Source organism: Hylobates moloch, unplaced genomic scaffold (assembly GCF_009828535.3).
Source record: "Hylobates moloch isolate HMO894 unplaced genomic scaffold, HMol_V3 SCAFFOLD_11, whole genome shotgun sequence".
NCBI classification, from domain to species: Eukaryota; Metazoa; Chordata; class Mammalia; order Primates; family Hylobatidae; genus Hylobates; species Hylobates moloch.
Genome location: NW_026652286.1, coordinates 71,198,438 through 71,216,590, shown reverse-complemented (window position 1 = coordinate 71,216,590; position 18,153 = coordinate 71,198,438). Strand labels below are relative to the sequence as shown.

The window sequence follows — 18,153 nt, the reverse complement described above, 5'->3', positions numbered from 1 at the left end:
GTCTGTGGGGAAGACTCTTAACATATGCTATCTTACCAGTTTCAAGTAAACAATACAATACTATTAACTATAGTCATAATGCTGTATATTAGATCGCCAGAATGTATTCATCTTTTTTTGTTTGTTTTGAGATGGAGTCTCACTCTGTCACTCAGGTTGGAGTGCAGTGGCATGATCTTGGCTCACTGCAACCTCCGCCTCCCAGGTTCAAACAATTCTCCCTGCCTCAGCCTCCCGAGTAGCTGGTATTACAGGCGCCTGCCACCATGCCCAGCTAATTTTTGTATTTTTTAGTAGAGACCAGTTTTTACCATGTTAGCCAGGCTGGTCTTGAACTCGTGACCTCATGTGATCTGCCTGCCTTGGTCTCCCAAAGTGATGGGATTACAGGCATGAGCCACCACGCCTGGCCTTTATTCATCTTATAACTGAAAATGTGTATCCTTTAACCAGCACCTTTCCATTTGCTCCTCCTGCTCAGCCCATGGTACTCTCCTAATTCTATAGTTCAACATTTTTAGATTCCATTGAAAAGTGAAATCATACAGTATTTGTCACTGTGTCTGGTTGATTTCAGTTAACATAATGGTTTTTAGGCTTAGGTATCATGGTGTTTTAGGCTTATGTTATCATGTTGTAATAAATGCCAATATCTCCTCCTGTTTTAAGGTTGGATGATATTCCATTGTGTGTGGAATTACACGATCACATTATATCAACCCGCCTTTAATCCCTCCCTCCCTCTCTCTCTCCCCTCCCTCTTTCTTTCTTTTCTTCCGTTTTTCTTTCTCTTTCTTTCTTTTTCTTTTTTCTTTTTCTTTCACTTTCTTCTCTTTCTTCTTCTCTCTTTCTTTCTTCTCTTTATTTCTTTCTTTCTCTCTCTCTCTCTCTCTTATTCTTAACATATAGAGCCTCACTATGTTGCTCAGGCTGGTCTCAAACTCCTGGGCTCAAGAAATCTTCCCCATCACACTCTCCTGAGCAGCTGGGACTACAAGCATGTGTCACCCGAGCCAGCTTATATATACCAACTTTTTCTATCCATTCATCGGTTGATGGACACAGATTTTTTCTTATCTTGGCTTTTGTTAATAATGATGCAATGAACCTGTAGTAAAGACATCTCTTTGAGATACTGATTTCATTTCCTTTGGTTGTACACACAGAAGTGGGATTATTGGATCATACTGTAGTACTGTTTTTAAATTTTTGAGGAATCTCTGCCTGGATGTTGGTCAGAGTTTTTGCTTTCACTTTGATATTTAAAAAATTATTTGAAGTTTGGTAAGCTCTGTGGGTTTGTAGACTGAACCATATTCTTAATCAAGTAAAATCAGCTCCCATTACAAATTAATTATATATAATATCACTGTTATTTTCGGTTCTTCTATTTTTTCCCATATTAATTTTTTTCTCAGTTTTTCTGCGTTCTAAGTCCTCTCCAACTTCTCCCTTCAAAAGAAGTTTGTTAATTATTCATTGAATTTTATATATTTAGTGGCAGTGAGATGAGACTTGTTTGTTGCTTTTCTATTGGACAAGTAGTAGTACTTTTTCAATTTTCTGTATATTTATGGATACCTTAGCAGAAAGTTGAAAGGAGGCATACCAGGTCCTGTTTAAGGTTTTGCTGCCTTGTTGACCAGGAAGATGTTATGAAGAATAATAATGCTTATTCTTAACTGAAATACTATAAGAAAGTGATGTCATATAAGTGAGCAAACAAAATACATCCTCACTTTTCCTCTTGATTAGAGATAATTCATTGAGTACAATTGATGTTTGTATGTTGCAATAGTTATTCCTACTTTAGTTTCCCTCCAAATATTTTTTTTCACTGCAGTAATAATCACTGCATTATCGCTATCTTTTCATCATTCTCTGTTGTAAATTTTCTTATGTTTGGGGACTGGGAAGAGGGAGTTGGTAACTGTTTTCTCAGTTAATTAGTATAGTCAGAGAAATGTATTTTCTTAGTTTAAAAATACTAGCTAGTTTTTTAGCCAGACTTTTAGAAAGAAAACATTAATGAATGGCCATAATTTATTGATTATTTTTGCCAGATCGGTTTGAGCCATATGGTAGATTGAGAACTAATGTTATGATTTTTCAACTGCCAAGAACAAAAAATTAAGCAAAACAAATAACTAAAAGTGTAAAATTTCAACAACAAAAAATGGATGTTGTAGAGCAAATGGAGTTTTTATAACTTATACAGCTCATCAGAAACAAATCAAGTTTTGCCACAGAACTCTAGAATAGTTAAGAAACTGAGAAGATGGGACTCGAGGTACCGCCTTCAACAGGAAGATCTTTTGAAAATCAATTTTAAGAAGCAATTTGACATTCAGATTCCCTCTTCCAAAGTTTCTGGTGAAGTGATTGCTCATTCCCTATCCCAAGAAAAACAGAACGTTGTGTTCTTGTGAGGTTGATACAGAGATCTCTGTACTTTGAGATACCAGATACATCTGAAAGCAGTAGTGATGCTGTTCCGAAAACAGGCTCAAGTGATGGATTGTATATTAACTATTCAGACACTTCTAATTATCTTTAAGATTCTTCCTCTATCAACCAGTGAGAACACTGGTACCAGGATTATGGCCTCCAGGTACAATTATATATATTCTATATATATAATCTCTATATATTTTATATAATATACATATAACTTATTTCTAGGTTCATAGTGAAAAAAATAACAGATTCCAAGTAAAAATGCTAAGTTTCTACCAGTTCACTTTGAGTGGTGTATGAATTGACAAGCTCCATTCATGCCAAAGAGCTGCCAATAGGAAAATTAAAGAACAAAACAGAACAAAAGCCTTTAAAAAATAAAGTAAAATAGAGGTAACAATGATGGAGACAATGGAAGAAATAATATGATAACTAAAATGACCAAAGAAGAAAATAGATTAAGACATAAGATAATTTTAAAAAGAAAGAAAGCCAATTGTGGTGGCGCATGTCTGTAGTACCAGCTACTTGAAAGGCTGAGGAGGGAGGATGGCTTCAGCTTAGGAGTTGGAGGTTGCAGTGCACTTGATCATATTTATGATTAGCCACCACACTCCAGCCTGGGCAACACAGTGAGGCCCTGTCTCCAAACTAAAAATGAATAAATAAAAATAAATTTCAAAACTTATCAACAATCACCCATCAGAATAACAACACATGACACAAAGCAATCAACAAATAGAAACCGAAGAAACAGCAATGAAAGCCCATCAGCAAACAAAAATCAACAAACTTCCCAAGAAGAGAAAATGCTGAAGTTGATGGCTTTCAAGTAGAATTATACACCAGTTTTACGTCAATCAAAAGTAAGTATGAAATATAAAATTAGAACAACATGTTCTCAGAAAAAAAAAAAATCTACCTCCCATTTTGTCTTACTCAGGGAGATAAAGATGTAACTTGTAAATCCAACAGGTAAAATGAGATACAGGAGATTACTGAGATCTAGAAAACTTGGGATCCAAAAAAGGGAAAAGATATTGGTAGAAGACATTTCAGGAAAATAGCAATTCAGCAATCACAAAACAAAACTATTTGAAATTGGAGGAGAAGAAGAGAGATCTACAGGTGGTATGTCTTTAAAAATATAAATCAATAAAAGAGGAAAAACGAGAAACAGAAATGTTGATTTCACTGCTTCAAAATGCTGAAACAAAGTTGTGCTACACAGAAAACTAACCAAAAATGTAATAATTACTTAAAAAAGAGGATATATATAAGCTATAAATAATATTTTCTAATCTGAATGATCTTCATGATATAAATGTTTAGTATTCATTTAGAAAATATGTGATGAATTTATATTTCAGGTATAAAGCAGAAAAAGTTTGTGTGGGATGACAAGTTGTTGTTTATTATAATCTTCCTGATTCGAAAATGATATATATATAATATATAAACTTGGGAAATCAATAATAACATAGATATATCATTTAGAAATACATATTAATAATTTTTCAGAAGAAAAAAGTGAAAACAAGAATTAAAGATACGGAGGATTGTGGCTTTAGTTGATTTTTTTTTAATTTTAAATATTTTAGTGCCATTTGTTTTTCTTAAATGTGTACATGCATTAATTGTAAAGACAATTTTAAATACAAAGTCTCTTTAAGTAGATTTAATTTGTGACACTACAGGTAAGAATCAGAAATTATCACATAATTCAATAATTAGTTAAAGATAATGGAAAATATGTGTAAATGAAAACTTGTGTAAATGAAAACTTGTGCAAATGCATACACATAGGTACACCATTTCTTTTTTTAAAATTTTTGTTGTTGTTATTGAGATGGAGTCTCGCTCCTGTAGTGCAGACTGTAGTGCAGTAGCACGATCTCGCCTCACTGCAACCTCCACCTCCCAGGTTCAAGCAATTCTCCTTCCTCAGCGTCTCGAGTAGCTGGGATTACAGGTGTGTGCCCCCACGCCCAGCTAATTTTTGTATTTTAGTAGAGACAGGGTTTCTCCATGTTGGCCAGGCTGGTCTCGAACTTCTAACCTCAGGTGATCCACTGGCCTCAGCCTCCCAAAGTGCTAGGATTACAGGCGTGAGCCACTGCGCCCGGCCAAGGTACACCATTTCTTTAAAAATGTAAAATTTTAAAGCCAAGTAAGGAAACATAAACTGGTAACCTACAGGACAAAAATCTACTACCAAATATGTTTTGTTTTCTCAAAACATTTTAAATAAATTTGAATTGAGATATTCACTTCACTCATTCTGTTAATTACACTCTCCCACTCACTGGTATTTAGTCCCTAGAGACATTTGAATATACAATGCTATGACTTATAAAGGTGTATTTTTAAAATAATTGTGGTTTATTTTCACATTTACTAGCTTATTTTCTGTATGATATTTTAGAAGTTATTGAAATGGCTTAAAATCAATATGCATCATAGTAAAATATTTAACTTAAAACTATAGAGAACTCGCAGTATTAGGGGAATCTGGAGTTAATTATCATTGTGAAGTTTAAATAGATTTTAGGATGTTACATTACTTTGAGCTTTAAAAAAATAGGAAAAGAAGAATTCAAATTCTGAAAGCTGAAAATTTTTGCAATATTGCAATTAATACAATATTGTTGATTCTTTAGCATAGGCAATTTCAGTTAAGAGAAAATTTAAAAATAACTAAAAATGTGTATCATCAATAATTTATTTTGCTATATTTATCTCTACCAAGTAGTTTTTTACTAAAAATACCACCACCATTTTATATAATTGTATTTATATAGTTATATATATAATAAATACATGCCTATTTCCTCAAGTTTATAAAACATTATGTTATAAGCCTCCCTGATAGGTAAAGCCTAATTAATTTAACCATGGTCTGCTTGATAATTTTATCTGTGAAAAAAATCCTTATTTGCAGGATTTTTATAGCCCCAGGTAAAAGCCTCTCGTATAAATATTTTGATCTAATGCCCTGGTCATTGTTTTAAGATGTTTTCATAACTTTTAAAGGAGCTTTCTAAAGGGATTGCCTGATAATTAAGTAAATGTGTATTACTATATATTAGGAACAAATAATTTGAGAGCAACTATTAACAGTATCTTTCATTCTGCTATAGACGTAAGTTTGCAATATACTTGCTTATTCATTAATACAACCAGATCATTTCAGATTTATTGTGACTCTACTCTATATGTGGCACCTTGGGGATTCTGGGGATTTACATGAAATATGATGACATCCCTTTTTCTTATGATTTCACTGTCAAATAGGAAGTCAGATAAAAATTTATAAATGTGCCATATAGTAGAATATGTATGTTACAACCAAATATTGAGTATGAACCAAGTGCTCTGTAATTACTGTACAGCATAGAAGAAAGAGTAAAAAATATGCCTTACATTGTTAAAAAGGATTCATAGGAAAGGAGTTATTTTGATTCTTATTTGCCAGGTAAGTATCATCAGGTTACAATATAATGCATTTTTTATGTAATATGGTGGTAGGCCATGGCCTGAGCATCCTCTCAGAAGATTTCCTATTGCTTCTAAACCCTTATGTTGTGATTTATTAGACCCTTGGGTACTGTGAACATTTCAATATCCAGGACCTGGTTTATTTTTCCAGTGATATGAAGAAAAAATGATTTTTTTTTTTTTTTTTTTTTTTTTGAGACGGAGTCTTTCTCTGTCCCCCAGACTGGAGTGCAGTGGTGCAATCTCGGCTCACTGCAAGCTCCGCCTCCCGGGTTCACGCCATTCTCCTGCCTCAGCCTCCCAAGTAGCTGGGACTACAGGCGCCTGCCAATACACCCGGCTAATTTTTTGTATTTTTAGTAGAGACAGGGTTTCACCGTGTTAGCCAGGATGGTCTCGATCTCCTGACTTCGTGATCCGCCCGCCTCGGCCTCCCAAAGTGCTGGGATTACAGGCTTGAGCCACTGCGCCCGGCCGAAAAAATGATTTTTTTAAAAATGTAACATATTAACAACATGATCTCTTGGTTGGTAAGAGAGAAAGTATCCTGTGAAGAGATATGGGTGCGCTCCTGATTTCTATCCCACATGATGATGAACATTGATCAGGAGCACAGTTATGAGAGGAATGTAGGCCTCTAGGGAAGCCTGTATGCTCTATGATCTATTTTTTCCGTTTGCTCTAAATTGTTGAAATATTTCTTTTGCCCAAGATAAACACACACCTGCTCACTTTAATGAAAAGAGGTTTATTTTACCTCTGCTGAATTAATAACTTTCAAGTCTACTAGGAATCCCCAAATTGACAAAATAATCCAGCCTATATGAATTAGCTACATGGTTTAAGGAATAAAAATTAGAATCTAGGAAAGTAGAATGGTAAGGATAAGCCACACACACCCTCCCCTTTTACTAGGATGTGTGGTATGGCAGATGTATTTCCAAGATGATCTCAACAAGATCTCCCATGCCAAATGCTCTATGTAAAACATGGTGTTAACGTGAGATCTATGTTTCCTACTTGTGAATTTCAGTGGGTCTGTGATTAAGTAAGACATGGTGTTGTCTTATTTCTGAGGTTGAGTGATAAAGGTGATATAACCTTCTGTGATCCTTTTGAGATGCGTGCTCTTGAACCTTATCAAGGTGCTATGAAGGAGAGAGAACACAAAGTGAGGTCACCTATAGGTTAGAAACTGGAGGACAGCCAGAATCAACTTCCAAATGCACTAGCACACAAGCCATCAGTTGTGTGATGCCAAGATAGCAGCCACTAGGCACATATGACTATTTAAATTTAAATTTAATTGAAAATAAAGTAATATGGTGCTAGTCACATGTTCAATAGCCATATGTAGCTAGGGATACTAAATTGGGCCATGTAGATATAGAATGTTTCTGTCATCATAGAAAGTTTTACTGGAAAGCACTGCTTCAGATGGTTCTAGTCCCAGCCATGGAGTCCCTTCACACCTTCAATACTCCCAGCTGAGTCGCAGATATCATGGGATGAGAAAAGTTGCCTCTAATGTGCCCTTTCCAACTCCTAACCTATAGAATCTATGAGTATAATGGCTGTTTTAGAGGCATTAATTCTGGGGTGGTTTTATGTAGTATTAGGTAACTCAAACAGATTTTGGAAATTGGAACTGGGATATTGCCATAACAAAAACCTAAAACATGAGACACTGAGTTTGACATCAAGTTACACATGGAAACTGAAAGGGCATTTGGGAGACTTTTAATAAAAATTTAAAGGTTTCTCAGAGGTTTAAAGAACCTCAAGCAGGTTGTGATTAAGTGGTCAAAGAAACTAGGGGAATATTGTTGCAAACTAGAGTAAAAGGGACACTTTTAATGTAGTGGCAGAAAGTTTGGTAATAGTGTCACCTCCACTAATGTGGAAAGTAGGAACAAGAATTAATGAACCTGATGATCTAGTGGAGATTTCCAGTTAGAATATTAAAAGTGCCATCTTGCTGCTTCTAGTCTTCCAGTTGCCTATGATAAAATACTATAGGATAGATATAAGCTAAAAACAGAATGGTTAAGTATAAAGGAGCCAAAGCTTGCTGAGTTTGAAAATAAAACTCATTGTTATTCCCAGCCTCTACAGCCAGCAGGAAATTCTCAAAATAAGAAAAGATCTCAGAGCAGAGATCAAGCCTATGCACTTTTAGGAAAACAGGATCTAAAGATGAAGCCAAGGGCATGACTGTGAAACTCTTTGTTAAGGCTTCACAAAGATCGAAGGCTGTGCCTCATAGACCTTACACATAAAAGGTCCTCTAAAAAGCTTAGGAGCATGCCTCACAGATATTCTCCTTAAACAATAGGGCTTCTTAGAATCTTAAGCGTTTTCAGCTACAGCTTCACAGCGAGTGTGGTGTTGAGGAAGTCCTGTCTTGCAGAGATCTATGGTTGTTATCTTTTTTCCTAATGCAGTGAAGATTCAAAAAGGACCCACAAGCTTTCTTTTTAAAGAAAACTGTACTGATAGAAGCATGATCAGTTTGGATTAAAAGAGACAGGACAGTACAAAGTGAAAAGAGACTTTTGGATGCCAAATTTCTTATGAGTAAATTGAAAAGGCAACTTCTTCGTAGTTTTATTAAATAATAGGATGATTCAAAGAGTAGAACCAATAATGTAAAAAGCGTAAGTAAGAAAGAATCATTCACAGGTCCTGAGTCAAGAAATTGGAAATATGTGTGTGCATTATTCACTTCAGAACTTCAATGGGTCAGAGAATGCTTGATGCCTCTGGTTTCTGTTCTTTTGAATGTCAGTGTATAATGGGTATGTAGGGAGCAGATAACTTCTCTCTCTAATCCTGGGGTCATAGTGTCAAGAGGAAGTGTTTTTGAGCAGTTATACCAGAGAACACGCTGAAGTAGTCTTATTTATACCTGGGCTTGATAAAAATGACAAAATTCTGAAACTCAACCCTGAGACAAGTACTTTAAAATAATGAGACTTTTGGGGGAATACAGTAGTCTTCCCTTACCCATGGGAGATACATTCCAAGCCCCTAGTGGATACTTGAAACCACAGATGTTACCAAACACTGTGCATATTATGTTTATTTCTAGATATGCATACCTATAATAAAATATAATTTATAAATTAGGCACAGTATGAGATTAACAATAACTAATGATAAAGAAGAACAATTATAATAATAAATCATAATCAAAGTCATGTGAATGTGGTTTCTCTCTCTCCCTCTGTCTCTCTCTCTCTGAAAATATCTTATAATACTATACTCACCTATATTCTAACCACAGTGGACCATGGATAAATGATACCTTAGAAAGTGAAACCATGGCTGAATAAAGAGGACTAGTGTATTGTCATTGGATTAGTGTATTTAGTATGTAAGAGGAATATAAATAATATGTTACTAGAATAAGTACTTCACCAGTTATGACACATGGACTCAATATTTTCTGTCATTCCTCCTCCCTCTCCCCTGGAAGCTGGGCTCTACAATTATTGGACCAGTGGGAAGCACAGTGATACAACTGCCGTTTTCTGGGTCTAGGCTTTAAGAAACTGGCAGCTTCCATTTACCGTATCTTCAGATGTGTGTCCTTTGAGCCTAGCCACCATGCTGTTAGGAGAGGTTGTATATACATGTTCTGGCTGATGGCCCCAGGTCAGGTCCCAGCTGATAATCAGTCTTGACCTCCAGAACCTGAGCAAGGCTTGAGATCAACTCCAACCTCCAATCTCCAAACTACCTCTTATGACACTATTTTGAGCAGGAGGTATGATGCATTCACTGAGCTCTGCCTGAACTGCATATTTCTTAGCAATTTAATGATTATTCTTGTTTATAGCAGTAAGCTTGGGACAGTTGTTGTACAGCAATAAATAACTGAAATCTACCATATAGAGCCCTAAGGAGCTCAGTGATGCCAACATTATGTGTTAAATGCTCAAAATCCTTTTACTGGGATAAAACAGTATGTGAGGTAAGTCAAATAAATTTCCATTAAGTAAAAAAGGGAAGTAAAAGGTAATGATACAAAATATCCTAAAGTTTATGCTTACCTATGAGAGAAATTAGAGGAGGAAAGCTGTCTACTGAAGAGAAGATGCATTTTTTTCCAACAAGGAACAGAAAAGGCAGAACTGATCTGGCAGAGGATTTCAGTATTCCAGAAATATTTTGTTCCATTTAGTTGTAAAGGAAAATAACCCACCTTTAAATGAAATTGGAAGAAAGACAATTGCTCCTACAGAGATTAAAAAATTGTCTACTACACTGACAGAGAGGTAAGACTAGGTTCATCTTCAGAGGTGAAAACTATATCCAACCCTTCTCATGCAGGGAATATTTGTAGGACCTTCCACAGCCAGGCAGCTAGTTAGACTGATAATAATTTAATAGTCTACTTGCAAAAGCAGTGAGCCAACTCCAGTAGTTGCTCCATTGGAATTCAACATAACTCCTTGATATACTGATAATCACAATGTGACAAAACAGAACAGAGGACATAGGCTTGCTAAGTACAAAACTCTTAAGGCAGTAATGGTGTCCAGGAACCTGGTTTTTTTTTCAAATCCAACTGACATTTCTCCCATTCTCCTTAGACTTTAAGGCATCAACACATTATACATAAAGCATTTAGGATGATTTCCCAACACATCTCACGATCAAATATATCTTGAGATGAGTTGAAGTTGGCTGAGGACACTCATGAGATAACTCAGTTAACACCAGCATGCCCACCCTCCATATAAGTTGTTTTATTTTTAACTAATACAACAATCATCTAGGAGTCACTAACCAAATGTCTTGCACTTTTGTGCCCCATATCAAGCTTCTCTTGAAATCTTCAGAAACAATAAAGGAATTGAGTGTTGATTTAATTTGTAATAGAAAAAGATGGAGGCCGAGGCAGGAGAATTGCTTGAACCCGGTGGGGCAGAGGCTTCAGTGGGCCAAGGTCGTGCCACTGCACTCCAGCCTGGGTGACAGAGTGAGACTGCATCTCAAAAAAAAAAAAAAAGAACATGCTCTGAAAGTTCAGTCTGGAGTAGGTAGAGAGTTTCATCTCACACTTCCATGATAGCAACATGGTAAAGAAAAGCATTATTCAAAATAAAAACAAAAATATTTTATCTTTTAGAAAAAATAGGAAAATTACAATGAGAATGTAAGAAAGTGTCACATTTCTGCTCATACTTTAATTCATGGAGATCTCACAAAAATATTTTACTTCAATTATTTAGATCTGATTCTCCCTCCATTATAACTGTGTGGATCCTAATCTTTTTTTAGACTCAACATATTTAATCACTCTCTAGTTACTTTAATTCCTTGCCTCTCCTTTTGCCACTTGACCACCTGTTCTTGGGAGGGACCTCAGTCTGAAAGAAAATGGGATCCAAGATCCAGAGGAAATGACTAGTCTCAGAAAGGAGAGAGCCAATGTCTTCCTTTTAACTATATGAAAGGAAAGAAAGAACAGCGTGAAAACAACATCCACACTGTGAACTCCAGGGAGGAAAGACATAATAAAAACAAACGAGTAAATATATAGAATGCCAGATGATTACTATGAAGGAAAACAAAGCAGGGTAAGAGGAATGAAGAGTGATGGGGCTGAGTATGTACAGTGGTCATTGTTACTATAAGCAGTCAGGAAAAGTCTCTCTGAGAAGGTGACCTAAGAGAGAGATCTGAAGAGATTTACAAATGTAGCTACGTGAAACAAGTGCATTTTAAGTAGAGGGTCTAAGGCAGGAGCAGGCTCATGTTTTGTCAAATCAGCATCACTCAACATCTGGCACTTAGTGATAGGTGCATAATGAATAAGTTTTGAAGAGATGAGTAATTAGAATCCTAAGATTAACAAAATACCTACTCATAGAAATGTCTTATATTTCCAGTTTAAAAATGTATCTAAATTATTTCCATAGTTTATATATCCTATAATTTTTCAGCAAATTTTCACTCTCAGTTTTAGATCTCACTTTATTTTCAAGTTTTATCTTTTGAGTTTTATCTACATCCTTAACACTTAAGAAAATGTCCAAATAGGGCCAAAGCATATTGCTATAGTCAAGCATTATATATTTACTACCTAAATGTTTAAAGTTAGGTTTATAATGGTTAATTACATTGATGTGTCCCTTTGAAAGCTATCTTTGCCCAGGAAATGTAGGTTCATAGTTAATTGAGTCATTTTAAGGAAGCCCTCATGGTGCATGTGATACAAAGTCAGAGGACAGGTGTGAATTTAGTTAAAACTATCTGGAGGGACAGCAAATGTCACATAATGTCACTTCTGCCACAACAAATTCTGTGTGATTTGGATGGAAGTGCCCTAATGAGGGGAATAAAGCAACTCTTGCAGTCTTAGGAAAGTGGAGTTGCTATATATTCATATCTACTTCTCTATCCTCACTTAGTTCATACTGCTAACCGTAGTTAGTTTGAAATGCAGCCCTATTTAATATATCACACAAAAACCTGAATAAAATGACCCCTAGCTCTACATTATTTTCTTATGTTTTGCTTTACCCAGTCACATGCATTCTTCATCTTCATCATGCTGATTATAGTTCCCAAATTTATGAGGCCATTGCATGCCTCTAAGCTTATAGGTTTTTTTGCACACAGTCTACTATAAAGAGCCCCTCTCCATTACAATTAACTTTGTAAGACTGCATTGAAGGTTAATTTCAAAGCTCTATTGCCCAATGTAAAGTTGACTACTTCTTGTTTTGTACCTTTATAGCACCAAATATGGACTTCTAGTATTGACCCTATGTAATAATATTTTGTTGCATATTATTATTTCTTCAATTCACCCTTTTTATCTGTCTCTCCCTGCTGGACTAGGACCCTGTGAGAGGTAGGCCTTCATCTTATTTATCTTCAAACCCCTAGCACTAACGGAGTATCTGATGGATGGTAGATATTTATGAATATTTTTGGTGAATATTTTGATCAATGAAGTCATACACTTAACAATGGCTATCAATATTGAGGAGCTATAAATAAATTCTAATTTTCACAAAACTCAGCAAGGTATGTAATACAACCTCTGCCTTACAATGAGAAAAATAAGTCCTACTGATTTGTTGATTTAATCCATATCAGAGTTAGTAACCTCTTTTTCATTAACATTGGTGCTTTAGAAACACACCTCTGGCTGGGCATGGTGGCTCACACCTGTAATCCTAGCACTTTGGGAGGCCGAGATGGGCAGATTACCTGAGGTCAGGAGTTCGAGACCAGTCTGACCAACATGGTGAAACCCCATCTCTACTAAAAAAAATACAAAAATTAACCGGGCATGGTGGTGGATGCCTGTAGTCCCAGCTACTCAGGAGGCTGAAGCAGGAGAATCGCTTGAACCCAGGAGGTGGAGGTTGCAGCGAGCTGAGATTGCACCATTGTACTCCAGCCTGGGAAACAAGAGCAAAAACTCCATCTCAAAAAAAAAAAAGAAAGAAAGAAAGAAAGAAACACACCTGCAAACAACCCCCCCAATATTTCAACAGATATACCTGCGGATAACCACTCTCTCACATTTCCTCCAACTCCTTATTTCACTCTTCAATTTCTTCTCTTTCTGTGCTAACACTCCTTTGTTTTAATCACCTTTACTTGATTATTTCAAAGTCTCAGATTTCAGCAGTGTATTACTAATGCTTCAGTCTTGGCATCACTTTCTGGTTCAATATGCCAACAGCTGTCTCCTATTTCTGATCATCTGCTCTCTTGCACAGGGCTGAGTCTTGCAGGCAGTCTGGACATCATGTTACAACAGCATACTGATAATGCCCTTCTTATTTGGTAACGTTCAAGAAAACCATACTTACTTTTCTATGGCAATCAATCTTTCATGACTTTTATCAGTTTTTTTTTCATTTCCTGCACTTCAGTTAAAATCCTACTCCTTAGCAAAAAAAAAGTAATATGTTTTTATATGTTATTATCTAGTACATTTGTAATATTACAGCAAAGATGATTTATTTGATGGCATCTTCTTCCAGATACTATCTGTTATCCTATATTTTTATTTCTCTTTTGATTATTTTGTGAGGTATTACTCTATCTCAAGTTCAATTTTTCTTGATTCTGAAGTCATGTCATTTTAGAATATTATATTGCCATTGCTTTTTGTCACACTGAGTCAAATTAAGGAATCTTCAATATATGGATCTTTACTTGAAAAAGTCTCATAGCAAAGTTTCCAAAATGTGTTCTCAGTGATATAAAACTCTATTTCTAAAGCAATATCTAAGTGCCTATTTTTTTTTTTTTTTTGAGACGGAGTCTCGCTCTGTCACCCAGGCTGGAGTGCAGTGGCGCGATCTCGGCTCACTGCAAGCTCCGCCTCCCCGGTTCACGCCATTCTCCTGCCTCAGCCTCTCGGAGTAGCTGGGACTACAGGCGCCCGCCACCACGCCCGGCTAATTTTTTTTGTATTTTTAGTAGAGACGGGGTTTCACCGTGGTCTCGATCTCCTGACCTCGTGATCCGCCCGTCTCGGCCTCCCAAAGTGCTGGGATTACAAGCGTGAGCCACCGCACCCAGCTCTAAGTGCCTATGTTTTATATCACAAATTTTATAGGGTATTGATAACAACCCAAGTGCAATAACTCTAACAAGAACTATCTTGTTTTCAAGCAAAACAACATATATTTTTAAGCATGCCAATATATAAAACTGCAGATATGTTTCAGTTGCATATAAGTCACTGACAGTATAGGTGGCTGTGGGTCACCCAGATACAAATTAAATTATGTGCTTGAATACTATTGGAACAAAGGGCACCGCCATCTTTTTTCCCCCCAACCGGCTGAATAGAATGCCACTGCGCTGTGTTCGCCTTAGCTAGGCACCTGACTCTTAAAGCTTACGTGGTTAGCCCAGAGCTGTTGAGTGTCCCTCGCAATGAAGAGAGAAAGGTACTGAGGTGGCCAAGAGTGATTTCCACAGCCATTATAGCCACTCCTGTCGGAAACGCTGCGATGGGCGCAGCCGTGTGACCTCGTAGAGCGGCGCCCGCAGTCAGAACTCGCGATCCCAGGCGAGCTCCGTGGTCCGCGCCTCACTCCATCCATCGTCGTCACCGCTCACCATCCGGTAGGCCGCGCAGGAGCGCGTCTGAATAGGAAGCGGTTTCGGACGTGGATGCAGACTGTTGTCGCTGCCAGTAGTGTCTGGAGAGATTTGGGCGCAGCCCTCAGGTCCTGGCTCCCAGAAGCAAGAACTCAAGTGAAGCAATGAAGGAAGAAGAAGGAGGTTGCTGGCCTTGGATATCATCATTTCTGGTGACAACTTTACGTGGACACTAATACTTCCGACTAGGAAAACTTCATGGCAAATGCAGAAGAGATAAAGATGTATAGTCCATGTTATCCACTATTTTCTGAGCACAGAAGAAAATGATCAAGACCCAGAATCACTGACCCTGGAGGATGTGGCTGTTGAATTCAGCCAGGAGGAGTGGCAGCTCCTGGAACACTGCTCAGAAGGACCTGTACCAGGATGTGATGGTGGAGAACTATATCCACCTGCTATCACTGGGGTATCAAACTAGCAAACCACATGCACTCTCCAAGTTGGCACATGGACGAGAACCATGGATAACAGACACTAAAGTCCAGAATAAAAATTGTCCAGAAATCAGGGAAGTTGACAGTCGTCTGCAAGAGCACTCTCCAAACCAGTGATTTCTGACGAGCATGCAGCAATGCAGTGGACAGAATGCATTTAGAAATATTGTACATCTCAGCAAGACACATTTTCCTCTAGTGCAAAATCATAATACATTTGACTTGTACAGAAAAAAATTGAAATCAATTTTAAGTTAATCAACCAGAAGAGAAGACATGGAATAAATAACCTTGTGGAGTTTATTGGAGGTGAGAAAACACTTCTACATGATAAGCATGAACATATGAATACTAAAACTAGATTTTCTGAAAATGCAAAATGGATCCATACTAAATTCCAAGTCTTTAAGCATCAGAGGACTCAGAAAATTGAGAAACCCCATACATTCATGGAATGTGAGAAAACCTTCCTCTGAAGTCTCAGCTCATTTACCATGAGAACATTCATATAGAAGAGAATCCTGGAAGTGGTCAATGTGAGAAATTGTCCAGAGGTGTCCTGTTCACTAAGCATCTGAAAACTAATACAGGAGACAAAATCTGTATGCCCAGTGAATATAGAAAAGGCTCTACCGTGAAGAGTATTCTCATTGCACATCAACAAACTTAATAGAAGAAAAATCCTGTATGTACAGTGAGTGTGGAAAGGGCTTTACAATGAAGCGCTATCTAATTGCTCATCAGCGAACATGTAGTGAGTGGAGAGAAACCTTACGTGCGCAATGAATGTGGAAAAGGTTTCACTGTGAAGATGAATCTCATTGTACATCAGCGAATTCATACAGGGGAGAAACCCTATATATGCAGTGAATGTAGAAAAGGCTTCACCCAGAGCACTACCTTGTCGTACATCAGCAAACTCATACTGGAGAGAGACCCCATATATGCAGTGAATGTAGAAAAGGCTTTACCGTGAAGAGCAATCTCATTGTACATCAGCGCTCCCGTACAGGAGAAAAATCTTATATATGCAGCTAATGTGGAAAAGCCTTCACTGTCAAACGCACTCGCATTATACATCAGTGAACTCATACAGGAGAGAAATCTTACATTTGCAATTAATGTGGTAAAGGTTTCACCACAAAGTGCACTCTTATTATACATCACCGAACTCACACAGGAGAAATACCTTATGAATACAATGACTGTGGTAAAGCCTTCAGCCAGAAAATATGGCTCATACAACGTGAGAGATGTCATACAGGAAAGAATCCCTTCGTATGTACTGAGTGTGGAAAATCCTATTCACACAAATAGAGTCTTATTACCCATCAGAGAACTCACACAGGAGAGAAACCTTATAAGTGCAACGAATGTGGAAAACCCTTCACCACAAAGTCAGTACTCAGTGTACGTCAAAGAACGCATACAGGAGAGAGGCCCTATGGCTGCAGTGATTGTGAGAAAGGCTTCTTCCATTCATCAAACCTTGTCAAACGTAAGAAGATGCACACAAGAGAAATGGGTAGAATCAGTCAACTTGAAAATTCCTGTAATGGAGAGTCACAGCTCCTTCCTTACAAGTGAACTCATGCAGAATGAAACCCCTGCTAGTGCAGTGATTATGGAAATGCCTTTTGTGGCACCTCAGACATCATTAAACACCAGTGTGTTTCTAGCAAATCAGAACATAAACATGGTGCTGCCTGTTGTCAGATGTGTGCCCTCAGGAGGTAAAATAATTTGCCCTAGAGATAAACTTGATGAATACAGTAAATAAAGTAGTGCCTTTAGTGGTCTTTTATCTCACATTTTCTGTCAGTGAAAACATGTTGAATAAACTATAATATATCCATGTGGAAAAAAATAAACTATTAAAGTCTAAGAAGTAAGTCAATTGTAGACTCAAGTGTCAGTTGTTCTTAATGAATCCAAATAACAGAGCAAGGGCCCAGTTAACATCCTTATGAAGCTAGTAGTCCAATAAATTGTCAGGCAGGGCACAGCAGTCAGGTTAAAGGGCAACTGTGTTCTTAGCATGTAGGAGAAGTCTCAGAAAAGACGTTTTGTGACAGATACACACTTTGAAAAGTGTTGTTGGCTTTTCCATTTAGCTGTACTATACATAGTTGGCTTTTTCGTTGTTGTTGTTGTTAAAGGCAGCCCTTTCCCAGTCTCTGACTAGTTTGTCATAGACAGAATTATCTGACAGGACATCTACTCTGAATGGTCTGAAAAACCTAGATAAGGACTTTGAAGCCCTAATCTGAGCTAGTCCTCTAGCCTCTGGAATCTTGCTAAAGGATATTGTAAGCCATTAAGTGGTAGATGAGACTGTGTGTGGCCATGTGTTGAGTGTATCGTGTGTTTTCTTTTGTCCTTATTTTCTACAGGGGTCTTGATTATAAGAATTTAGAGGTTTTCACTTTAATCAAACAACATTTTATAGATATCCTTGACAAATTTTTTTTCAGAAAAACAAATTTTTACCAAATTTTAATACACATATGGTTTATGTAGGGCATGCATTATGAAGAAAATCAGAACATTTTTGACACTGTATAGAAAAGTTGAATTAATGATTCACCCAGCACTTTCCAATTAGTTATTTTAG

The 18,153-nt window shown here is 37.1% G+C and overlaps 1 pseudogene; it reads left to right on the top strand.

The window, feature by feature from the left end:
- Nucleotides 1–17,126, top strand: part of LOC116477409 (zinc finger protein 614-like) — a 35,412-nt pseudogene extending 18,286 nt beyond the window's left edge.
- Nucleotides 17,127–18,153: the final 1,027 nt, after the last annotated feature.